At 43.6% G+C, this 26,911-nt stretch overlaps 1 protein-coding gene across 5 annotated transcripts in view; it reads left to right on the top strand.

Moving 5' to 3' along the window:
- Window positions 1–26,911, top strand: part of Asap1 (ArfGAP with SH3 domain, ankyrin repeat and PH domain 1) — a 324,201-nt gene that overhangs the window by 119,130 nt on the left and 178,160 nt on the right. The window lies entirely within an intron of this gene.

Raw genomic sequence — 26,911 nt, 5'->3', positions numbered from 1 at the left:
CCTTGTAACCTAGTGTGCAAGGGCATCTTGGACTAAAACATTGTTTGGTGTGGTTAAGTAAGGCAAACTATATGTCTTAGGACTGGACACTCCCCAATACAGAGGATATTTGCTATCAAAGGGAGAGAGGGCCCTCTGGGAATAGGCACAGGTTGCAATGTTTCTTTTTAAACCAAAATTTCAAATGTGTGTTTTTGCCCTTCATCCTTTAGTGACATCTTCTACTTACGTGTGTTGGATGAAGTTGACTTCTGGTTTGAGAAGTGGTCAAGCTCTTTCCATGGGGCATCAGTGTCCAAGGCCAGGGGCTCAGCTGCAGATGTCCTGTGGGAGTGGCAGCCAACCTCCTTAGACACATCACTTTCATCTTTATGATGGGGGTGTTTATTGAGAACATAGTAAAGTTAATAAGCAAGAATGTACTTGCACATACATGTTCCAGACTGAATTTGGATCTCTCCATTTAGAAGGAGTAAAGTGCAAATCCTTATGGGTCATATTTCAATTATCAGTGTTTTTAAAAAATTGTTGATTTTAGGCTAGGGCTGTTTTTTATTATGGAAAATACATTTTAGCAGTCTAGCTTGGTTTATGGTTCCTTGGTCTAACACTTTTTCTTCAGTGGTAAGTAACCTGTAATGGACGTTGCTTAGTTTGCCTTTTAACAATAACGGTTTAGCAAGTAGAAAATGCATATGCCTTGAGAAAAGGCTACAAGGAGACAGAAGGCAGTGTCAGTGGAGATTGACTTTGGGTGATAGGATTGGCCATTGTTGTTTTAGATTTATGTTGCAGGACTTTCTAAAGAATTTCTGTCTATGAGAAAAGCTTTTCCTAGTTTTACAAAATATGGGCACTGGAGGAAAAATTGAAAGTAACGCAGAATACAGGAAGATGATTTAGACCTGATGGGCGACTACACCAATCAGATCGCCACAGTGGGTATTTGGTTGTTTTGCATGCGTGGCGCATAGTCAGAGCAGGGAACACACTTCACTTCCCAGGCCTGCGGATCAGGCCCTGGCACACATTCCTGGCAGTCCGAGCTAGCGTGTTCACAGAACGGCTGTCCTCCCCACAATGGAAGCCCTTGCCGAGCCCAACCCATAAGCCTAAACAGAACCTCACCAAGGAAAAGCTGTCCCTCTTGGTGATTCTGGCTCAGGTTGCCTCACCCCAAAGCATGGTGTGTTCTCTAGGAAGGTGTTAACACACATATTGGCATCCCGTGAAGCTCGTTTGTTTATAGGAAAGCTCAAAGGCTTAGGGAAATGGGATGGTTTCTGCAGCGAGACGATTAAGAAAATTTCAGTTGAGGGTGGGCAGAGTTTAAACCGACTGTTTTCTTTGACATGTCAAAGGTCCTGTTGACCCTGCCTGGTCAAAAAAGCTTTCAGACCTTTTTTCCTTCCAAAGAATTTATGATTAAGTGATGGAATCCATAAATAGTGTGACCCGTTTTTAACTAGATTGCTGGTGTGTTTTTCAGCTGGACTTTGTGGTTTGGCTAATGAAATCTTTGCAGAGATGATCCGCTCAGCCTTCTGTCTAGTTAATATTGCCACCACTGCTTTATGACTTAATTGCCTTTGTGGTTAATTCGCTCTGTGACACATTCATCACCATGAAGTTGACACTCTTCACCCCGTCTGTCCTGGTATTTACTGTATGACTCTTGGGGTCAAGGAGAGGTTGGTATGTGGTTTTGTTATTAGAAATAAGTGGTATAGGCTAATCTGTCTTGTTTAATTAAAGCAGTGCCTTTAATTTTCATTAGTGCACTAAAGCTACTTCCTCCTGATAAATTTCTGTTCCACAGTACTATCATCTGAGTGTATAGCAAGCTATTTCTGGTTTTTAGAGAATTAGTTTATAAAGTTCTTTAAGTTCTTTCATATTTATTCTATTATTTAATTACCCTCAGCACCTCTCCCCCCACACACAAAAACAATCCACTATGATAGACATTAACATCTCCACTTTGCAGATGTAGAATCTGACACAAAGAAATCGTAGGCTGGTGTGCCAAGTCAGTGTGGCTAGTACATTGTAAAACTGGACTTCCTGCCATGGGAATTGGACAGTTGGGATATTGCAATTTAAAAAAGGACTTCTGTTTGACCATTGTCTGTTATTGGGATTGGCCTTCCGTTAACTCCATAACAATGTCTCAAGGCTCTTGCTGAATACTGGATTTTTAGAGATTTTCAACTGAACCTGGTAAGTTGTCCTGGGCACAGATTTCATTGTTGTGGACAAGGCCATGGGTCCATGTGGCAGTGACCTTGTTCACTAGGGTTAAAGTCTAGTCTTAGAGGAACCAAAATCTGTTCCTGCTTCAATCCTTTAGGCACAATTTCTGTTTGCTTTGAGTTTTTTTCATTTCCCTCCTCAGCCAGAATTGAGGCACCAGGAAATTCCGAATGCATCACAATGTCAGAACTCCCTCCCTGACAGTGCCACTCCCATCTAGAGCCCCTTGGTGGGGCTTGCGTGGTAGAGCCCAGGCCATGGTACAACCCACAGGTTTGTTGGCAAAGCCCCTCCTCTCCCAGGGCCTCACTGCTTATCTTGCCTCGTCCCCAGCAGTGGCTGTGTTCTGTGCTTCCTCCGTGATGTGTCTGTTGTGGTTAGTCAGGTGTCTGCTTGTTCATCCAGTGTCCAGGTCAGTCTAAGTGCCCCAGCGCCTAAAGTCTTCTCTCTTACTGTTCCACCATCTCAGTCATTCAGGGCTGGTTTAGTACTTCTGTTATTTTATAAGAAGTCACACACCTCTTTCTTGGTACTAATTCTGTTGAAATGATGTGCTTACCTCTCTCTGCCTACCATTCCACCCCCAACACCGAATTTCTCAGAAGTAGGAATTATGGTGCAAAGCACACATTATGATTTTGAATATAGTATGGGCACTGCAAAGATTATCAAGTGGATAATCCCACTTTCCAACAAACTGACTCCTTGATGCATAGTGGAGCTTCAGGGCATGTTACCGAAGGAACCAGTACTGAAATCCCAGGGCCACCATGGTCACTTCTCACCTATGGGCTAGTCGCATGTAAGTACCTTTGGTTTCATTCCAGCCGGCTCCCTTTCCTTCCCCACCGGTGATGGTTATAGGTGTGTCACCCTCACTCTGCACACCCACCGCTGGTTAGGTGATGTGGCCAGAGGATGAAACTGTTTCATATCTGTCAAAAATATACGTGTCAAAAAACTCCATCTATTGCTGAGAAACTATACAGTGATTCTGGATTATCTGTGTTTGGAATTCCTTTCTTCCCTGATATTCATGTTAATAATCTTGACCACATGCTATTTTATATAAATATTTTACACTTACCAATTTTTGCTTATAGTGCCACAATTATTTTCAAAAGAACATCTGTATTTTATTACAAAGGGAATACTTTTTGGTACAGAAACATAGAATCAAAAATGTAAAACTTGATTTTAGTCTACTTGATTTATATTTTATTATAATAAATTTGTGTTTGTCTATGTTTAGATTTCTCATTTTGATCTTGGGGTTTTTTTTTGTTTTTGGAGTTAAGGATCTTATTTTTATAATTCAATGAGAGAAAACACTTTTAAATTAGACAACTGTGACATCTTAAGGAAATTCTTAAAGTTTGGAGTGTAATTTTGAAGCTGCATGTATAAGATGCAGCTTATTAAGATGAATAGTGAGGGCCATGGTGTGGTTCTGCAGTAGAGTGCTCATCTGCGTGAACGGGGCCTCGAGTTTGTTCACCAGTATCTAACACACACCAATAAAGGTGGAGAGTTGCATGTATTTTAAATATTTCTGTAATAACTGAAAGAGCCTGTGATAGCATTATAAATTCAAGAATGAATTGCCAGCAGAAAATTTGAGTTATTTGTTTTAAAATGTGACTATTTCTTAAGTTAATTCTGTTTCAGGAAATGGAGACTACTTGTGAGGGAGGAAGCAGCTCTTGACGCTGTGCAGGAGTTGTTCTCTCAAGTGTATTTTAATACTAATGTGGTTTTTTATTTTTTAAATCCACTCAATGCATTACGAAGGACAACAGCTTACTGCAGGAGAAAGGGTAGGAACTTTGGAGCCAGAGATATCTGGCGTAGAGTTCCAGCACTACCACTTAACTCCTTGTGACTTAGGGCTGATTTTGAGTTTCCTGAGCCTTTTGGTTTCTTTCTGGCAAATTGGAGCATGGGAATTGGGAGAAAGAAGTGCTCAGTGCTCCCTCCTACCTCACAAGGCTGTTACAAGATGAGCTGAGAGGTAAAAGGGACACATTTAAATTATAGAGCACTGCACAGGTGTGTGTATAGTCACCTATCAGAAGAGGAGGTTACCTATTGGGTGCTGGGGAGACAAACTAGAGGCACGTGACAGTGAAGATGTTACCATTTTGCTCAGGACTTCTAGACCCTTTTGAGCTGTTGGAGATGGGAGCAGATAGCTCCGGTTTCCTTGGAATGGCTTGCACTAAAATCCTGGAGCCTGTTGCTTAAGCAATAGCAATAGGTGTGCCCATAAGTCAGTGGCTTTTATTTTAGGACCCTCTTTAATTAGTTAGCCACAAGATCAGATTAAAATTTGATCTTTTAATTAGTTAAATAATATTTCCTGAACATTCACTATATTCATTTTAGAACGAGACAAAGCAAACAGATATCAAGGTAAGTTCCTGGAAGCAATCACTGCTAGGAAGGAAACATTAGGGCGACTTAAAAGAGTGGGGTAGGGAGGGCTTGGTGAGGACTGCCAAGAGATGCCCTGGGAAGAAACGACCTGAGAGCTGCATTCTGAGACTCGAGAAGAGCGAATGCCAGGAGTGAGCCAGGCACACCTGCTCCAGGCTGAGGAACCCCCAGTGCAGAGGTGCTGAGTGGGGTGCAGTGAGCTCTGCATTTCTAGTCCCACTTGGCTCCTTGATTTCAAGGAGAAAAATCCATACGGATAAAATAGAGATGGTGAATACAACACGGTAACTTACAGGAGGGTGGGTGGAGTCCTAAGGGAGTGTGTGGTTCATTGGAATATACTTGGAGCAATGTATGACAGAATTAGCTCCTTCCATTTAATCTTATGCAAAACATGGGTTTACTCCTGAGGATATTTACTTCTCTCTCCTGGTCTCTGGAGCAATAAATTTAAGAAGGAATAAAGGACCACCTCTGCTCAGACCTTTGACCATGTGGATTCTTTGGGGGCTTGGAGCTGACAACAATGGATGAGGTTTGCCTTTGCTTCTGAATTTATTTTGTAGCTTTTAAAAAGAGCAGAACATTTATCAAAGTCTGAAGGGATTGTCGGTATAGGGAGAAGGGTATGAAAAACAGGAGTCCCTTATGATGTATGTTTATAATGACTTGCATAAATAGAAGTCAGCAAATCCTTGAAAGTGAGTGACTCACTAAGTAATAATACTTTACATGAAAGTTGACACCTAGGGAGTGCTTGCTGTTTGCAAAGGCCTTTCTATGCTTAATTCTCCCCAGAACTCTAGGAGGTTGGTGGTATTGTCTCTACTGTTCAGGTGAGAAACTTAAGATTTAACTAGGTTAACTTTTTTGCTGAAGGTCTCACAGTCCTTTGGTGGCCACATGAAATTTGGATTCAGATCTTTCTGATCCCAGAGTCCTAGTTGTGATGACAGCTCATGGCTTGCCCTAACTTTGGTAGGTGCTGTAAAGAACATGGAGTGAATGTCTGGGGAGGAATGAGGACTGTGGATAAGAAGCTTCAGCTAAGAGAGGAGGACCCAAATGTTCTAATCTGAACTTGAGGCCAGGGTGACTTAGTCTTTAGTTTCTTCATTTATAAAATGGAGGTGATTTTTTTTAAATGGAGTGATTAAGTGATGGATTTATTCATTCATTCTTATCATCCATCATTATTGAGTATCTACAATGTGCAGGGGTTATCTAAGTGCTGGGGATAGAGCAGTGCAAACAAGAGTAAAGGGTAAACCCACTGAACTTATTTTCTATTGGAAGTCGACAGTCAAGAAATAAACAAATGTATGGTGTGTCCCAGATGCTATGAAAACAGAGGTGGAATAAGAATGATGGAGGTATGGGAGCTTAAGGGTAGCTTCCACGAGCAATAAGCTGAGACAAAGTTAGCTATGTAGATAAGGGGGCCAACAGTGCAAAGGGACTGAGGTAGGAGCATGGCTGTCAGGTTCAGGAGACAACCAGGAGATCGTGTGACTGAGGAAGCTGAGGTGTGGAAGGAGGAAGAGTTTGGGAAGGTGGCCAGATCATACAGTCTAATGACCATTGTAAGGAGTCAGTAAATAAAATAGGGAGGTAGTTTTCTTTTTTCCTCCCCCGCCCCCCTCCCGGTAGTTTTGAGTAAGACAGATGAACTGAATGGGCTCACATTTAACAAGAATTCTTCTGGCTGTCCTCTGAAAATAGACTTTGGGGTATCAGGCAGAAGACAGGAGCCCAGTTAGGCGGTAGCTGGTGTAGTTCAGGTGAGATTATCATCCAGCTAATACACTTTTTGCATCAAATTGAAAACAAACATTTGAACAAAGTGGAGATGGAAAGTGAGATTGTCATGTATGGACACCCTGTGGACAGGGGGTTTGGTGCTTGGAGATCACGGGTTGTATAAATACAAGTTGGGGAGGGCCAACTAACAGAAGTCACTTTGGCCCAGACCTATCATTATGTGAGACTGTACCAGAACTTGATCAGATTTATGGACTAAATCATTTTTACTGTATTCTTCCAGTATGTTAGTGTTACAGTAGCAGGCTTAGAGAAGAAGCAAGGGAGGGGGGAAATGATGTTCCACTTTTGGGGTGATAGGTAATATTTTCAGGTGATTCTCAGGAAACTGATTAGTTATTTCTACTTTGAAATGTATCAGAGAAATAAGAAATGTATTCAGAAAATAAGAGATGGTCTTTTCTGAATACCGTAAAAGATTAATATATGTTCAGTTCTGTAAAGCCTAGGAGACTTTTTTTTTTTTCCTAACGAAATGAAGTAAGAAGCTATATCCTTAATAAGTTTCTTAATGGGGTTGGGGTGATTTTTGCCCTCCCTCTCTGGGGGCCATTAGGCAATTTCTACAAATAGTTTTTCATTTGCTCAAAAATGTTTTTCAATACATTCTTTTGAAGAGCAGTTTTAAATTTACACAAAAGTTGAGCTACAATTATCATGTGTTCTCATAAGCCTCTAACTCCTCCCACATACACTGCCACCGTGATTTCCCATTATTGACATTCTACAATTATCAATTAATAAGCCAATAGCAATACATTATTATTAACTGAAACCCATAGTATGCATTAGAGTTCACCCTTTTTCGTACAGTCTATGGAGTTTAATGTATAATGACATGTATCCTCTTTTACTGTATTAGTTTTACTGCCCTAAAAAAAAAGTCTGCTCTCCCTGTCCCAATCCCTACTGATCTTTTTACTGTCTCCATAGTTTGCCCTCTTCAAAATATCGTAGTTGGAGCTGTAAAATATTGTAGTTGTATTGCTTTTATTCCTTTGTGTTTTCCTGGTTTGGTAGCTCATTTATTTTGATTGCTGGATAAATTCCATGGTCAGGATGCACCACAGTTTCTTTATTCATTCACCTAATGAAGGACATCTTGATTTTTGTCTCTGGAGACATTTTTGATTGTCACCACTTAAGCAGGGAAGGATGATGCTGTCAGCTGCCCAGAAATACTGCTAAACATCCAACAACACACAGGAGATCCCCACAACAAAGAATCCCACTCAAAATGTCACTAGAGCTGAGATTGATAAGCTCTGTTCCAAATATATCCGAAGTAGTATAGAGAAAATATTTTAAGCACACACTTTAGTTTTATTTTGCTAGAGCACAGTTTGAGAAAATTAGCCCCACAGCAATCCCAGGAGCAAGCTACAGTAGAAATTCCATTTAGTAGATGAAGAAACCATCTAGAGATGTTAGTATCACTCCTCTGATGGTTTTGCTCACAAATAGCTAAAGGCAGGATTCAAATCTGGAGCTTCTGTCTCTAAGCTCAGTAGACACACGAACCTCCTTATCATGTATGGTCTTCCCTTCTGCATTGTGTGTGGAGCCTTTATGTTTAACCAAATCGCTATTATGCTTTTTTCCATAGTGACTTAAATTTTTCGCACTTCAGGACTAGGGGTACAGTCTATGGTAGAGTGTTTGCCTAGCAAACCTGGCATTCGGTTTCCCAGCACCATAGAACAAAAAATTTTCTTGGAATCTTTTCCGCTTAATTCAGGAAAAGCTCTTTGAGTACATATAGGTCTCACAGTGTTGTGGGGACCACAGAGATGAAGAAGCATGCCAAGGTGCCTGTCCTCAGGGAGCCTTGCGTTGCTGGTGTCCTCGTTATTTTCTCCCCTTTGATGCCTCAGAAGGTGAAGGTGTCGTGATGCAGGTCCTCTGGTGAGTCAGCTCCTCTGGCCCAAAGCCCGTTCTCTCCAGAGAACCATTGGCTTAATGAAGCCGATGAAGCTTTAGATATCCCTGCCCTCCCCTCGCCTCCCCCCCCCCCAACTGGGCGCCTGTCCTGGTGTGGCTGTCACCTTGGGTCTTCTTCCTGTGGCCATCTAGTCCTCCTGCAGATGGCAGCTGATCTGGATACTCAAGTTGGTTGTTCTTTTCAGTGCCCATTAGCAGCCTGCCCTCTCGATCTGTTCTTCCTGTTTGCCATGAAGAACAGCTGGCCGCATTGCTTTAAAAGCCAGCATTTTTATTTGTTTGGGTTTGTTGCCTCTTCATATTTAGCATTTCTCATCTCTCTCAGCTTTATAGTGACACATAGTCTGTGTCTGTGAAAATGAACTCTCTGATCCCCAACACATACCACACACACACCCCCTCCCTCTAAAATATTTTTTCTTTTAGCTGCCCTGTTTAGTTTCCATTATGTTTACTTAATCTTTAGAGTTTTATTTTATATGGTTGGTATAGTGCCTTTTTATTGGTTAAAATGGAAAGATGCACACAGTTTTTCATGTATTTGTGCAAATGAGCGAGTGTATCTATCTGTGCGTGTGTGCACATTAGACCATACCAATGGGCAGATTATAAGCATGTCTTTTTCTCCTTTGGAATGTCAACTCCTGGAGCACAGAGATGACTAACCTGTGCCCTAGGTTTTTAGGTCTCATTACAACTCTGACCCAGTCATTCTGTTTCTTTGAAGTTTCTTCTATCTGCATGTTTTGTTTAGAATTGCAGAAACCCTGGCACGCCCTTACTGGGCAACACTGGTGAAATCTATGAATGGAACACTCTAACCAGCAGTGCATGTGTATGTATTGACCTGGAAACAGTCATGTTTTATTATAAGCAGAAAACAGCAAGTTACAAAACAACATATAAAAGAAGTATCATGCCATTGTATGAACATATAAAGAAAACTTTGAAGCCGTGTTTCTGGTTGCATTAGTTATTTCTGGTTGCTGGAGTTTAATGATTTTTTTTTGTAATGAATGTATAATGTATATTTAATATGTAAAGAAGTAAATAGCAAGATAAATACTGTGTAGATGCTTCTGCCCTAGAGGGACTCATGGAAATAGCAGTGACCATTCAACTTAGCAAATGTTTTCTTGTCTATTCAACAGCTACATGTGGAGTGCTGACTAGATGCTGGGCACACAGCAGTGAACACAGTGTGCCCAAATCCTTGCCTCCACAGCACCATTCCAGAGCACCTTTAGAGCCAGCTCTTCAGGAATGGGCACGTGTAGGAAGTGCTGCTGGATAGCAGGGAAGGAGCAGCGACTCTTGCAGACTAGAGCCACCCCAGAGTTTCCATCGTTTCCCTGAAGACACTTGTGTGTGTGGACTAAGGGGAACCGCCACGTTGGGGATGCTCATTGAAAGGATGAGATTTTCTCCAAGCGCAGGCATTGATTCATGTCTCTCATAGGCAGTTGGGGAGAGGTAGCCTAATTAGTTATTCAAGCCACTTACCTTTAGCATAGTCTGGATAAAATGGAAGGCCCTGTTTCCTGTCACGTCCCGTGTATACTCTGGTTGCCCACGCGCTCATCTGAACTAATGGGCTTTTTGGCATCATCTCCCTAAGTGCATCATAGGGAATGAATTTCTCTACTAAGAAGCCCCGTTATGGCTTTGTCAAGCTGGGTTGTGATTTAGTGGTAGCACTACTTGCCTTCCAGACACAGGATGGCAAGGAATGGGGGGCCCTGCTGGTGCTTAAGTGCAGGCAGCCCCTGTCTGAGATTAATCATCACATGGCAGGTGTTCTTGTGTTGAAACCTGGACCAGACAGGAGGCACACAAGTGGATGGTTCTCTCTCTCCTGCCGTCCCAGGGCTGGGCTTCCATTTTTAGAATCCAGTTGTTAGAGCTGGGGCTGGGGCTCCTTGGTAGAGCGCTTGCCTAGCATATATAAGGCACTGAGTTTGAGCCTCAGCACCACATAAAAATAAATAAATAAAGATATCGTGTCCATCTATAACTAAAAGAATATTTAAAAAAAAAAAAAAGAATCCAGTTGTTTAAAAAAGGGATACCAGTTGATTAAAAAGGGGATAAATGAAGCAGGCAGAGATGGTTTCTTTTTTGAAATTAGGATAGTGCTTTCTGACCTAATGATTGAATTTTAAGTTTCTTCAATTTCATTATCTGTCATGACACACGACTAAACCAGTTAGGATCACTCCAGGTGAACTGGGCTGGCATGAAATAATCACCAAAGAAAAATACCTTTTTCTTTGGGTTCTGAGACGGCTCCCCTGACCCAGCTCCCACAAAGGAGGCAAGACAGGTAAGAAAGAGAAAGAGCACACCTTGAACCTGGTGTTATTGGGGAGAAGCCATTCAAATGAGGCAAGGGGTAGGATTACAAAGGAACCAGGTGAGTGTAACTCCACCCCACCAGGTAATGCCTACTCCTGGAGCCACGTCTCATTATCCAAGCGGAGGTAAAGCCCAAGTTATTGCGAGGCGCAATAATTGTTCAGTATCTCTTGCTCGGGACTTAAGGGCATGTATTTCTAGAGCGGCTCCTGACATTTATCTATTCCAGAAATTGAGAGCTTGCGGATTAGTCTCAGAAATGATACGGCCATGGTTCTCTCTTGGCTGTGTTTTAGAATCATGCTGAGAACTATTAAAAATTCCAGCCTCAGCCCAGAACAATTAAATCAGAAGGGGTGGGAGCCTGGATAGCAGTGTCTCAGAGCTCCTGAGTGAGTCCAGTGTGCAACCCACACTGAGAATGTGGGTAATGTCACTGCCCCCTACACAGAGCAAAGAGTTTTACCTTCTAAAACAGATAACAGCAAAAATATAACAATTTTGTTCTTTCTTTCTTTTTTAAGACACATTTCTATTTATTTATTTGTTTGTTTGTATGTGGTGCTGAGGATTGAACCCAGGGACTCACATGTGCTACGCGAGAGTGCTCTACCTCTGAGCCACAACCCCAGCCCCAATTTTGTCCTTTCGTTGGAAGGAGAGGCATGACAGTGAGCTCATTGGGATGTCCTAATGTGGTTTGATTTTTAAGCCACATCTCTGGTTCAGCCATTTCCAAGGCTTGATCACTGTGAAATCCTGAGAACTTGTAACCCTTTGTATGGCTGTGTGATGTGTATATACAAGTTTGAGAGATTTTTCTTGTTTGGCCAATAAACAGTGTGTCTTTCAGCTTGATTTTGTCCTTTCTTTGGCTAAGGTGTTTTTCATGGGCCGCTTGGGTCCTTGGCTCATTGATCTCCTGTCCTGTCCGAGTGGCTCCTTCACACCTGCCCATCCTCCAGTGGCTTTCTGGTCCACTGTCAGATGTGTGTGAAGAAATTCCACCTAAACTATTCATATGGTGTATCTTAGTGTTTTTCATGGTTTCTGGGAAGTGTGTTGTTTCTGATCTTGAAATGCAAGATGCAGCCTTTTAAAATAGGCATTAATTTTCCTCTGGACTGCCTTTGTTGTTGCTTCTTTGGATTTTAAACCTTAGGTTTTGAACTCTATCCTGGAAAGTTCCGGCAAATCTCTGTCTTGCTGATGTGTCTCTCTTTAAAGCCAAAGCATTTTTCATTTTTCCCAGTGTTGAAGTGCAGCCCTTGGTCAGTCTCTTTCCTGTCACATTGACGGGGAGTGACAGTGATGCCTATGATAACAGCATAGCAACTAAATTCACATATCATTGTTTTCTAGCCAACAGCCTCCTGGATGTTTGGCCGTTAGGGATGGAGAGTGCCATGCCAGGCCATGCCAGATCTCACTGGGCACCCAACCAGGACGGAGTAGAGATATTTGTTAGTGATAACCAGGTACTGGCATTGCTGAGTTCATTGCCCACTTTTAAGTCAATGCACTATGCTTCTGTGCAGTGCTAAAGCCATGTTCTGTTGCAACACCTCCAGGCATTGGGAAGATAACTAGCTAGTTTTTCAGTGTAGAGTGAGCACATCGCACATGGCACAGGGCACGATCTGCCCTCGGCTGCTCACAGCCTCCCATTGCATTATGTCCGTTGGCGTTCTCACTCCCAACTCTGAGCAGACCTGCAGAGGCACAGACACACCCTGTTGGGCATCCAGCCCACACCTCCCCATTTTTTGGCCTTTCTAGGTGAGTTTGCCTTCTTCTCATCCTCTACAGTCTTCTCAGTTAAGATACCATTTATTTTGCACGAAAGTGTTAGTATTTCTGAAGTATGTACTGTTTGCCAGGTGCTCTGCTGGGTGCTGGGGCGCTGCTGAGTGTAGGCCAGCTATGATTCCAGCCTCCTTAATACCTGTCATCTAAAGGGGCAGACAGTGGCCAGAAGAAATTATTCTGTGGTTCAGAGCTGGAATTCTTCTTGAATGTAGGATCTGAGATTGCAGGAGGATAAAAGATTGAGGTCCAAAAGGAACTGTCTTGAAATGAGTGATAAACTTGCAGCTGCTTCTCAGCAGGGTGACAACATGGGCTTGTAAAAGCAAAAAGAGTGACGTGGTGAGTTAACAGTTAAGAGCAGGCATGCCCACCTACCGTCCCCCCACAGAAATTTGCTCTAGAGTGAAATGACAGTGGGTTGTAGTGGCCTTGTGTGTCCTCCCATGGCCTGAGCTCAGTGTGACCAATGAGGAAGGTTTTCAAAGAGCTCAGGGTGACAGTCACCAAAGGATACCTGTTCTTCACACAGAGGCACCCAGATGCAAACATCAACTTATCTGGTGTTCAGCCAGGTAAAACTCTGCTTAGTAAGAAGCCTTGTGCTCATTGTGGGGAGTGCTTCCTCCCTAGAGAAGCCAGTACCCTGAGGGCATGATATGAGGAAGGTAGGCCTTGACAGGTGTGCTTCTGCTGAGCAGGGCTGAGCTGGAGGGATTAAAGAGCCTGGCCCAGTGAACTCCGCTGGACTGGGGTTTCAGAGGCGAGCGCTATCCCCTCTTTCCTCATTACACATAAGAATCTGTAATAGTTCCTTGAATTGGATGGTATTTTGGGAACTAAAAGAAAAGGCCTTGGGAGATAAAGATGGGACAATTAAAAAGAGATTCTATTGAATGTAGCCCAGCTCCTAACTAAATATATTTAACTTTGAAATGTAGCGTGGCTAGGACCTGGTCCAAAAATGTTCCCGTATCTCCATGAAACGTAGTTAAGGACTGGTTGGGGGTGGTGGTGGGGAGACCTGTGCCACAGTTTCATGATATTTATAGGAATCTTTCTTCAATCAGTGGCAGCACAAATTGGAGCCCATCATACAGTCCACCTCATGCACATAAACCATTTGCAACTTATTTGGAAAGCCTTTCTGCTCCCCGTTGAGGGCCTTCCAGGGGCCAGTAATAGGTAATCAGCACTCTGTAAACATTGTCTCACTTAACATCACAGTAACTATTATTATTATCCTCTCTCAGAGCTGTGGAAAGTTAGACAAGGATTTTTGTGCAGGGTTGTATAGCTAATAAACGCCAAAACTGACTGGAACCTCTTTCTGTCTGATTCAGGCAACTCTGTTCTTTCTTCTCCTGGTTCTAGGTAATCAGTGTGACTCCGTCTTTGCAAAACAATGAGTTAATAGCTTTAGGGACTTAAACCTCTCTGGAAGAAAATGTGGGATGTATTTATTATATTTATTATTTCTTTCCCTGTTGCATGCTAGGTCCTGTCTACCTGCTGCAAATTGGCCTTGTTCATCTTTTTGATTTCCACAGGTATTAATTTTAAAAAGAAGGCAGGCATCTCATCATCTTTCTTCCCTCCCACCCCAGTACTGGGGATGCTTTACTCAGGACTGCTTTGCCACTGAACTGCCTCCCCAGTCCCTTATGTTTTTATTTTGAGACAGGGTTCCAGTAAGTTGCTGAGGTGGCTCTTGAACTTGTGATCCTCCTACCTCAGCCTTTCGAGTTAACAGGAGTTTACAGATGTGCACCATGGTGCCTGGCCCACGTTCCACGAAGGAGTCACTGGTAATTTGCCTCCATAGTTGGACTGTGACTGTACATGACTGCTAGAGTTGGCTTTTATCTGACTGTACTCTGTTGTCAGATAGTTTTCCTGTTCTCATCAACCAAATGTGAGACTTGTAGACCCTCATACTCTTCCTACTACGGAAGCAAAGCAGTAGCACTAATAAGGGAAACAGAACTTGGATTCGTGAGAAGGGTACTCAGCCCTTGAATGCACTTTATATTATCTCATGCCATTGTCCCCTCCCTCTGCATGAAGGTCTGCTGCTGTCCTCTAGGTAGGTGAAGAAAGAGTTAAGGGTCACCAGAGAGCCAACAGTGTTGGACTCGAGCCCAAATCTGTCCAGCTCATGCTACCTGTACAGGGTTACACTCTTACACTGTGAGAAGTCACATTGGGTGTTATGAGTGGCCAGGGTGGTGGTTTAACAAAGCTGGCTTTATGGCACACAGAGGAGGTGACTGTCTTGTAAGGTGACCAGTTCACAAATTAATCTAAGGAAACCGATGCAGTGATGAGCAGTGGTGGCCTTCCTTGAGGCTGCAGTGGGCAGAGCTGATTTTGAGTGCCTCCCCAGCTCTGAGGTTGGTGGTGAGGTCGGGTCAGTCGGACTTAGTGTGCATTGCTGTCATTTCATGCTGCGTCAAACCTGAACATGTCTTATCACCCCTCTGTGACTGAAGGATAATTTAATATGTCACAAGGCAATTTGGCTTGAGGAAATGGTCTGCTAAGGCCCAGAGGATAGATGTTAGAAGGTAGGGAAGAGCCAGAATTAAAGTACTACCTCAGTTGTGTGGCTGAATCCACTCTTACCCTGTGGGCCACCCACTTGCTGGTTTGAAAAGTTGGTGGGTCTCCAGTTTCTTTTCACATTGGTGTGTGCAGATAGCAGCCTCAGTATCAGCTGGGTTCTTTGAAATGCTGACTTTGAGCATCTATTCTGGACCTAATAAACCAGAACCTGGATTTTTATGAGTTTCCCTGGTAGCTGGGCACACTGGTGCATGCCTGTAATCCCAGCAGCTCAGTAGGGTGAGGTAGGAGGATTATAAGTTCAAGGCTAGCCTCAGCAATTTAGCAAGGCACTAAACAACTTAGAAAGACCCTGTTTCAAGAAATAAAAAAGGGCTCAGGATGTGGCTAAGTGGTTAGCACTCTGGGTTCAATCCCTGGCATCAAAAAAAAAAAAAAAAAAAGGTTCCCAGTGTTTGTGTACAGTGTGAGAAGTGAACTTCAGAACAGGAAGGGCAGTTCTGGAGACTTTGAGCCAAGGAAGTTGTTTATCAGGTAAGCCAATTAGGACTAATTTTTCTTACTTTTTAACACTTGCCAAGTATTTTGTACAGTACTATCCCAGACAGAGCTGCTAACTACACAAACATGGCATGATTAGTGATGATCGTGATTATAGAGTTAGGAAACATTTTTGTGTGTCCTGTACTCTGCACCCACCACAATCTTGTAAAATAATCTCATCCTGCTACAGATAATAAAACTGAAGCATAGAGATTCCATGACATGCCCAGAGTTGTACAGTGAAATCAGTAGCATATTTGAACTTTGGTCTTAAAACCTCAAGTTCAAGTTCAGAGATTGCTTTTCTTTTCATCATCTAGATTTGAGATATTAGAAATCCTCATTGGCACCACTACACCTGTGTAGGTACACTTGTACATACAGGGAACATGAGACAGTTGTAGATGAAGAAAAGTCTGGACCAGGAATGGAATTCTGTATATCCTTGAGTTATAATCTTTGGAAAGCTTCCTGGGTGCTCTGGATTTAGATCCTGGACAGCAAACCACTTTCCCTCCCTTGCTCCCTGGCCTACCATTCCTTCACCTCCCTTTCTCCAAAGCCCACAGCTCAAAAGACTGCTGCTTTAGAAAGCTTCCCCTCTGGAGTGGATTGGGGGCAGGAGACAGGCAGGCAGGTGGCTGCTTCTGTTACAAAGCTGACCACTCCATCTTCACAGCCTGCCTGTAAGCTCCCCGAGGAGCCAGAGAGCCCTGTTCATCATGGCCTGCAGTCTGGCATTTGGGCCCTTCGTGTGTGCCAGGTGAGGGAAGGCAAACATGGTCCTGATACAGACTGTTTTCTCCCCCATTTCTTCTCCCCTGCTCTCTGCTTTCTATGGACTTTATTAATAACATCTGAAAGGGGAAAGAGGGAGAGAAAGAGTGCCGAGTAAGACTCAAGTTCTTTAGCTTTGGGGAAGCATTTTATGAATGGGAGTCTGGCTTGGGTCTTGAGGATGGTCTAGTCCCGGCAGTGAGTAGACAGGTGTTGGCTGTGATTGACATGGAGTGCTTGCACGTTCTTTCCTCAGTGCCCCCTCCTAAGTAGTGGAATCTGACAGGTGACCTTCTAGGGACCCCAGAGTCATCAGCATTTCCCACAGTTTGGCAAATTTTAACATATGGCAGCTTGAGATCTGGGGCAATCTCTCATACGGGGAAACATAAGCCAGTGAATGAGTCTCACTTCTTGCTGTGTAAGTGGGGGCTTTGACTACATACAGTGAGTGAAATGTTTTCAATATCAACTCCACTAATTCACGCTATTAATTGTTGTTATTATTATTATTATTATTGTTGTTATTATTATTATTAACTTCCCTAACTCTCGTTTGTCTAACTTACCTACTACTTCTTCCCAGCTTCTATTCCTTCCCGCATCTCTGTTCTCACTGGTCCCTTGGGAGACAGGAAGATAAGTGTTATTGCATGTAGGAGTCCCCATCCCATTCCTTCTTTTTTTCTCCTGAGGACACCAGGGGAAAGTGGCAGGAGAGGACTTTCTGCGGACCTTTTCCTTTGAGGACAGCAAGTCCTGGAGTGGGGAGTTGTGGAGGCAGAGGTGAGGGGGATGAACAAGAAACCAATCCCGGTCTTAAGTAATTATTTTCCCTGGAATTAATTTATTTTGAAATATAAACTTTATCAACTGTCCATTTCTGGCCCTCACATTTTCCTTGGGTGTCAGTTCTGGTTTCTTCTGAGTTTTTCCGTCGTGAAGAGAATTTGAGGTTTGCATTCTAAGAGTGTTCTGTAATGTTCCATGTACATACCAGCTTTCCTCATTTCTGGCCCGAGGGGTATGTGAATATGTACAAGAATCCGAGGTTCGCTTTTAGCTGCACAGAGGCAGGCCTCAGGGGAAAAGTCAAGATAACTGGATTTCTGAAATGGTAACTTGGCAACTCATCTTTTCTGTTCCTCAGCCTGCAAAATATTCTTTGGTTTTAGAAGATGAGCAGCTCATTCTTGGGAAGGTCTCCATTAGTTTGATGCATTGAATACATCAAGAACCCTTACACTTCTACTGCCTGTAAGGCAAGCCACAGCTCCTTGGCTTGAAAGTTTGTCATAGCAAGTGGGAAGGTACATATGAGAGGATACCAAAATTGGTCCCGCAGGACTTGACACAAAGAAAGGAAGGAAAACTCTTATCCTGTGGATTCTGTGCAGGGTGTAAGGATTTGTGCTGGTTCAGAGCATCTGCAGGGAAATAGTCCACAGGTAAAGATGACCCAGCAGTTTGGAATTGGTAGAAGTGGTTTGACGTTTTGAAAGGTTTCATAAACGTGTGCAGCTTGGGAGGAATGACTGTCTTGGAAAGAGGGGTAGATGGAAGGACTGTCTTTACTCAGGAAGTCAGCCACACATCCTGCGGTGGACTAGACTAGCTGTAATAGCCCTGATTCGGGTGTGCTCCCTCTTTCCAAGAAGGCTTTCCTGGCTGGATATGAGACCCTCCTGGGGAGGAGCAGCAGTCCTGGACCTCCGCGTAGGGCTGGTGCAGTACGCTCTGGGCATCCCAGGTGACAATGTAGTGGTGCTCAGCAGATTGAGAACATGGCCCGTGGAGGGCTGGGGGACTTGCTTTTTACCTGCATAGTGCCTTTCCTCCAAGGACATATGTTGTTGGAGGTAATGTGAGGAAGAGGAGTAATGCAACTATACAACAACTCACCCAGAGTTTGTGAGCCATAGAGATGTGCACGGGGCCATGAGGAATTTTGGGTAAGTGGCAAATAGATTCAGTATCCCTTTGCATTCATTCACATGGTCTCACGATATCTGTGGAGTGTCCTTCACATCATCATCACTGTTCAGGCTCAGAGACATGAAGATGCACATGGCATTACTTTGGCCTTCAGTGACTGTCTAGTGCCAGGGCACTTCATAAGTGACACCAGGGCAGCGAAGCAGGTGCAGCTGCCGCTTCATGGTTACCTTATTTGCTATTCTAAGTCTGAATGTTAACCATTCTGACAACAGAACATTATGTCAGCACCGTACAGGTGTTGTCGCCTTCCCACTGTGCCTATGTAGCTTGGCTAAGTAGTTTAAGCTCTTTAAGGACAGCCTCCCTCCCACTGCCCTGCTGACTGTCTTGACGGGGATTAACACGACTTCTGAGTGTTCTTACCCCCCTTGATCTTAGAAGTAATAAGAGCGAGCTGTGGAGCTCTGTGAATGCCCAGCTGCAGGGGGACACACAGGAGGAAGCCTGTCCTCCTGCGCATTTGCAGGGAGCTACGACCCGTCTGGAGCTCTGCATCCTCTCGGAATTACCCTCCCATGAACAGTTCTTTCACCAAGGGCTGCTTTTCTCCAGCAGCTGTTTCAGAAGAATGGAGTTATTCTGAGGAGTGAGGTCAGGGCACCTAAATTGAGCGGTGGTACCCTTGAAGTTAAACACTAGGACCAGAAAGCTTAGAACTAGTTTAAAAGTCAGTTTTATTTAAAAAAAAAAAAAAAAAAAAAAAAAAAAAAAACCCAGATGAAGTCTCAAGCATCCTCCTCTCACACTCACATTTAGCAACCGGAGTCCCTTTAGGGCTGATGGAGCTCTTGGGGGGGGGGGGGGAGCCGTGCCAGGGAGAGGCCCTGCATGGGTGGGGATGCAGCAGCCGGGCTGGGCAGAGCTGTGGGGCGGCTCGGTGTGAGGCGAGAGCCTGGTAAGCTGCGTGTGAAGCTAACCGAAGGCATTGCAGGGGGAGAAACCCGAGCAGGAGGAAGGTCACCGCAGAAACCTGATGGGGCAGGAGAGTCTGCATTTGAAATTTCAGGGAGAAGTCAGGTCATACCTAACTGTCCCTGATTTGCTGATGCTAGGCTGAGTGTGAAGGACCGGGAGTACAAAGATGGCACCCAGACATTGCCGTGAGGTGTGCAGTCTGTTAGAGGACACTCACAGCTAATTGTGTTCTGTGAAATGTGACGTGATTACGACTTTTGACATAATCTAGGTCTGGAGTTTGCCACACCAGCTTGGTGAAACAGGCTTTTGTTTTACAGATGAGGAGGGCTTAGGGGATTTGCTCCAAGAACTGGGCTTCACTCCTTGGCCTTTGGAGTTTAGGTTCCCATCACAGCATCAGGCTGTTTCTCATTGGCTGGAAAAATTAGCCTAATTAGCTCCATCATCAGTTTCTCATCATCCCTTCTCAAAGATGGATGGGTGAACCGGGCATGGTGGTGCACGCCTGTAATCCCAGCAGCTCAGGAGGCTGAGGCAGGAGGATCGCAAATTCAGAGCCAACCTCAGCAACTTAGTGAGGCCCTAAGCATCTAGCAAGACCCTCAAAATAAAAAAAGATGGATGGGTGAATGGTAGGGGTGGGTGGATAAATTAATAAATCACTTAGCATTGTTCATAAAGGAGGGTGTGGTTTCTTGAGTGCATACATGCCACCACCTACTTGGTCTAAGTTCTTCCTAATCTGAAACAACCATACCTGCTTTTTCTTATTCACGATTATCCCCCAACCTCAGTCAAAACGTCCTCCACCCTGTCCTTTTACCCTCTATCCACTATCCGTGTAACCAGTGTTTGCCTGTTCTAGGCTATGCCATAGGCAGGGAACATATCAAGATGTGTGAAGTCCCCTCCCTGACTCCTTGGTGTTTATGTATTCATCCTTGATGAGAATCAAGTGATTCAGCTTAACACTCTCTTTCCTGTGTTCCTCCCGGCTCTGATATTAGGAATACACTCCATCTTTTTGAGCAGTACCCTTGAAGGTCCTCCTCAGGTTGGTCTTCTGGGATATCTTCCACAAACGGTGCTTGCTTTCCTGTTTTGAACTCTACAGTCCTCAGTCTGCACCATTCTCTGTATTATGAGGGTCTGTTTTCTTAAAATACTAATATATATCTTGTTAATAAACAGATGCCTAGACAAATGTTCTTTGAGGGTGTGAACTTATTCTTCCTCAGCATTTCATAATGATGAGCACATAGACAGGGCTATGTTTTGGATGTTGAATGTCCTCCAGAGGCCCTTGGTCCCCAGGGCATCGTTGTTGGGAAGTGGTGGACTTTAAGAAGAGGAGGGGGATGGTGAAATGTTCTTAAGTTGCTGAGGATGTGCCCTTGAAGGGGATTGTGAGATCTTGTTCCCTTCCTTTTTTTCTTTTACTTTTTGGCCGTGAGGTGATTTTACTCTGCCACACATTCCACCATGATGTTCCACCTCGCCACAGGCCCAGAGTCATGGAGGGCCAACTGATCATAGACTGGAATCTCTTAAACTGTGAGCTAAAATAACCCTTTTTCTCTTTATGGATTGATTTTCTCAGGTATTTTGTTATAGTTGCAGAAAGCTGACCAATATAGATGTTAGGTTGTTTGCTCACATGTGCATTGGTTTGGGCCCTTACATACCTTCGGTAAACATGTTGAATGTTGTGTATTTTTATTTCCTTCCTCAGTTCTGGTGTAGATATGATGAATATAGAGCTGAGGTGTGACTCAGTAGAGCACTTGCCTAGCATGTACAAGGTTCTGGAGCACTGCAAGCAAATGAATGATGAAGAAGGATCTGAAGGTGATAACGGAGCCCCTGTTGAACACTGTGTGCATCAGGCATTGTCCTGATGCTTGCACACTGTAACCATTGGTGCATACAGCTGCAGCAGCCCTCATTTGATAGGGAAGGAAACTGAAGCATAAAAGTATTAAGTAACCTTCTTGAGCAGGACTAGAAGCTCATGAATTCTGGCTCCTCACACCTGCAACATCAGCACCCTCAGTCCAGAAAAGGGATCCTCTAGCTGCTTGATTTTGTGAATCACGTTTGTGTTTTATGTCACACCAAGTGTTGGGCTCAAGCCTAAGGTAAACCCCAAATCTCTTGTATGTGCTGGGGAAAACAGCTACAGAGTGAGTGCTAGCTTTGCCGTTGGCGAATCCTGAACAACCCTGCGGATTCGTTTTGCAGCAGTTTTTACTTTGGTCCTGTTTTCCCCAAAGCTTGTTGCTAGTATTTTATAAGAAGTCTGAGACACTGGCCTTTACGGAGCCTCTTGAAACCTTGAGGAAACCCCAGCGCTTCTCCAGGCCTTGTTTTTCTCATCTGGTAAATGCAGGCGATAGTTATGCCTGGCAGTCCCTTGTGAGGACTGAGGGAGGCAGTGCCTGTTACCTCCCAGGACCTGGAGGCTCCCAGTAACTGGGAGCTGAAAGCAACAGTCACAGTAGAAACCTGTCCTTGCAAGCAGTGGGTTTGTTGGTTGGTTTTTTAATTTGGAGCAGGCACCAGATGATTATATCTGTGCCAGCAGGGCCTTGGGATCATTATTTTGTATTTACTTTTTATCAATATTTGGGGCTTTGTTGATACTTATCAGCAGGAACAAACCATCCTCAAGTCACAGCAGGAACCAGAGGTGGCAGAGCCTCCACTGTGATTGGCATAAACAAACCTTTCATGTTGTTAAGGAAAGCCTGGCCATCGCCTGCGGAAGACGTGTGCTGGTGCAGCCTTATTCCAGCAAGATTCTGAATGCCAGATTGACTCCGATCGTGGCTGCCTTCCCAAGGCTTTCAGAAAAACAAAACCAACCTGATGTGTTTAATTTCCCAAAGATGTCCGAGTTACAATTGGCTGGGTGTCTGAGCTGCTACATGCATCACGACACTCTTCATTTCTTTATTTAGAACAGTTTCTTTTTTAAATGGCTGTTGAGTAGGTAAATATGATGATGATTATATTTTTCTTTGATTTTATTTAGACCACCAGAAATGTTCCTAATGATAAGGTCATTGTGTTTTGGCCGACATGCAAAGGATTCTCTTCATTCATGAAATTCCATGTTCGCTTGTGCTCACAAGCTGGGACCATTTCAGTTTTTTCTTAGTGGCTTAAAACTCCTGGAGTCTTCCACTTTTACTTGGGTTTCTAGAAGGGCATCATGGAAGGCTGACTACTTCAAGTCATCGCTGGGCTGTCCTGGGGTTATTTTGCTAGTACTTTCCTTTGCGCTCGCTGGTTGAAAGTGTGCGCCGGTTGGCAGCCCTTCTTCCTCTCTGGGGTCTGGTGGTTCACTGAAGTGGCTCATGTTTGGCTGGGAAGGAAGACTGCACCGTCAAGGAATCAGGAGGACCCCTATTGCTGGGGAGGGTCTGTTTACTTTCTCAGGTCTGGAATAGGGCGTGGGTGGCAGAGTTTTCAGTTCCTCCCCCATGGGCATTGGGACTAATCTTTGTGGACAGTCATCCTCTCTCTGCAAGTAGTTTAAAGAAAGGGGTGATCTGTTTTGTTACCCTCTAAGGAGAGCTCACGTTCTTTGTGGCAGGAAGGAGACTCAGGAGGGCTGTTTTTCCGTCTCTGGGGACCGAAGCCCTCATGCTTTGTCAGTGGTTGCTGTGATACAAGTGACCCTCCCGCCACGGCTGTATCTTACATCACTCTGTACGTGTGGTCACCAAGTTTCATTGTCACTGGTTCCCAAACATAGGCAAGGAAGCAGCTGCTTTTGTGGTGGTGACATTTGTCTTCCTAAATCCCCGCTGTACTGGGCTCGGATCTCAGGCCAGCTTCACTCTCACTTGCTCTTCATAAAACTCAGCTCACCTGCCCTGCTTCAAGTCTGTCTTGGGTTCCTGCTCCCCATAGGGAAAAGTTGAGTTTCCACAATTGGGCTTTTGCCTTTGTGGCCTTCCGGTGCACCTGAATTCTGGGGGCTGAATTACATTGTCATTGCTTGACGTCAGCTATGTATGTCATTTTCATTTGCCCAGGTAGCATTTTCCTGCCATTACTGCTCCGGTCATTGCGATCTTGGGGTTATGATTACTAATTTCCAGGTTTTATTATGCATATTTCTAAAGGCATCTTTAGGGCCTCCAAATTTAGGTGCCTGCACATTTAGTTGGTCATGTTCGTCCCTTTTTAGGCTGGGTCTCATCCTGGAGCAATTCTGTGCCTATGAACTGGGAGTTTAGGGAGGATACAGTGGTGATGAGTCTAACAGAGCTGTCCAGATCACACATCGGCTCCCACCGGGTCATCCTGGATGGGAACAGGGAAATGCCCACTCTGGGCTCTTGGTTCCTCGTGGTTCCTGGCGTCTTCCTGCATCTGATGAGTCTCTGCGACTTGGGTTCTCCCAGGAGCTTTGCCTTCCATTCAGGCCTCAGCAGCACCACTGCCAGGCCCTTGGTCTTTGTGGGAGTGCATCACGGCTTTTCTGTGTAGGCAGCTGCAGACTGATTCTGCTCTGCCCATCAGCAAAATCGGAATTCCTGTGCCTGGTTTCAAGGCCTGTTTTTGCCTCTGCTGCACACCCAGTCTCACTAATGACTAATGACTCCGTGTCCTTACCGAGTTGGTGTCCTCTCTTCACTCCCAGGGCCTCCATCCTCCTCGCCTGCTTTGGCCCCTCCACCCTTCTCCAGCTCTGTGTGTTGGCATCTTTTAAAGCCAGGCCCACCTGTCCCATGTTCTCTGCAGAGTGACCCCTACTTCTCCAGCCCACCTGGATATGTTTTTCTCCTCTCCTGTGGTAGTTTCTGCATTGCTCACAAACTAGTGGTCCACTTGCCTCGTCCAGCCAACAGAGGTTTCATATGCTCTGCCAAATTTGACCTAATTGCTCTTATTTAAATTTCAGGAAATGTAACATAAATATCAGATTCTAGGTTTATTTTGAAAAGTCTCTTTAAGACAATCTGATAACTCCGAATCCCTTTTCCCAAATGGCAAAAGGCAGCTAAAGCTAATTAATTCGTTTTCTTAAATGGCGAAGGCTGTTGTCACTTTGCTACAGTCACTCTCCCTATTATGATAACCCAAGCTTGCTGCTCTTACTAACATTATTTTCCTGCCTCTAATTAGCATTTGAGTTGTGATTCCTTGTTTCTTGTCTGTACTATCCTCTTCCACCCACCAGTCTTGCTATTTTCAAATTGCTGTTTGTATGGTTTTCATGAGAATAGGGATGATACCCTTTAAATAATTATGTGTGTGTGTGTGTGTGTGTATTTATATGTTTGTGTTTCTCAAGAGCGAGTAATCTTTTGGATAATTAGCAAATCAGTGATTGGTGTTGGCACTGTGGCTTAAATATGATGATTGATGTACATGTGCCAGAACATTTTTTTCCTGCCTAGCTTAAGCAGTGTTTAATTGTTTTTGCAAGTAGACTGATAATAATAAAGCTATTTTTTTGTAAAGGAAGGTTTAGTATACAAATATAAATGGAATTTATAATTTTTACTACAGCACTTAAAAAATAGTCACAATGTAATTTTGTTCATAGGTCTTTTTTCCTCTTTGGAAAAATAGAGAGATTATTAATTCCCAGATTGATTATTGGATCCCTAAAACTGTGTAACTCTGCTTTGACAGTGCAAATAAAATTGGATTCTAATTGACTAATACTACAAAATTTAGAACATAGGCATATTTTCCTAGAGGAAAATTGGCTAACCTGCTATGATTGTGTGTTGATGCTGGGTTCCCCACATATCCCCATATAGATGTGACCCAGAAGAGAATGGGAGAAAAAAAAAGTAATTGTTAAAAAAAAATTGGGTATATTTTTGAGGATGCAAACCCTGGAATCATTAAGAAATCAAGGACCAAATAAGGACTCCCTCTTCACCAGTATTAAAATTTCAAATCCAGTATATATCAGTCTTTTTGATGGAAAAAAAAAAATCTAGAAAGTTCAATGGCATTGATCATAGGAGATTTGTAAAAACTTAAAAGCCTGGGGAAAGTCACAAATGGTAGGAAACATTGTTTCTTTTGTGGATCTCTATTTGGAAAAATAGAATGTTTGTTATTTTTTTTGGAAAAGTGGATCTGTAAATACCGTATTCATTCCCATCATCTTAGACAAAACAGTGTCTGTTACACTTCATGGATGTGGGTTACTTTAAGTCAAATGATACTGTTAATGCCCAAGAACAGTGAACTGACAAATTCTCATTTCCTGTTTGTTACTTTTAAATTTGAATAACTTGAAATGTGGTTAAATTCTAATGTAGAAATTGAATTCACTTTTGGTGCTCTTGCCAGCCCTAATACCTAATTGTTCTGAATTTTAAATAAATAGATAATCTTTACTATTTTAAATTTTCATTCTTAAATGGGACCCTTGAGTATTTATATACCACTATCCCTCTTTCTTGTTGCATTTTGTTGACTTAGATGAATGATTTTACAAATCAAAGCGTGAGGGTTCAATAGGGTGACTAAATTGTATTGCATGACAGCCATCTCCACACAAATCAGCCCCACTACTAGGGGGTGCCCAGTAAGAACATTGTTGTCCAGTTCTGGAAATGCTCACATGATTGCTTTCTACCATGGTAGCCTGTAGTCAAGGGCATCCCCCAGTAGTGGGGCTGATTTGTGAAGAGATGGCTGTCAAAAGATGTGATAACAGTGATTACACTTAAGCTATCCCCGGCGAGCCGAAAGCACTGGGAAGTACGTCCAGCAGCACTTGTGTTCCGGGTCAGCACTTCCATTTTATCCTGATGAGTTCTCCTGAGATCCATCAGAGGAGGCGTAAAGAAGGTGGGAAGGGACAGCAGAGAATACTGGGAGGAGTGCTGCACAGTCTGTAATGTCATCTTGGTTCAGGTCCAGCTGTGCTGTCACTGGCCTTGTGAGTAAAACAGGCAGGTCTGCCTGCCTCTGTTTTATTTTATTTCAAATAAAATAAAGGAACATACAAACGGCAGTTCGAGATATTCTTATTACTAAATTGAGACACGGGCTCAACTTCTAATCTGGTACATAGTTGATGTTCGCTAGAAGTTAGTTCCCATCTCCTCTTTCTGAGCTGCAGATTTTCTGTGGATTCCTGGTTCAGAGCAGCAGTGGGTTCTAAACAGAGCAGGGGTGCCGTGGGGATCGATGGCCCCATCTCACTAACCTTTGTTCTTCCTTCCCGCCTTCCCTTCTCTTTGTTCTCATTCTCCCTCCACTGTATTTCTGACTTTCTGATCTTTCTTACAGAAATGACAGGATGTTTTCAGAGTCAAGAGAGATCTAGATGGACGTCATCTAGTCAAATACACTTACTTTGCACAGAAGGAACTAAAGACACAGCTAATACGCAGGCAAACCTGGATTTGAACTCCTGTGCTTGTTTCAAAAGCAAATCCACTTTTACCATACTGTGCTGCCTTTAAAAATTGTGTTCCTATGGAATGGGGCTTCCCTGCCCTCGTTTTAAAAC

Source organism: Marmota monax, unplaced genomic scaffold, assembly GCF_021218885.2.
Source record: "Marmota monax isolate L192 unplaced genomic scaffold, Marmota_monax_Labrador192_F-V1.1 WCK01_AAM20220418_F8-fsc00003, whole genome shotgun sequence".
Taxonomy (NCBI): Eukaryota; Metazoa; Chordata; class Mammalia; order Rodentia; family Sciuridae; genus Marmota; species Marmota monax.
The sequence above is the reverse complement of the archived record's forward strand: the minus strand, read 5'-3'. Positions and strand labels throughout refer to the sequence as shown.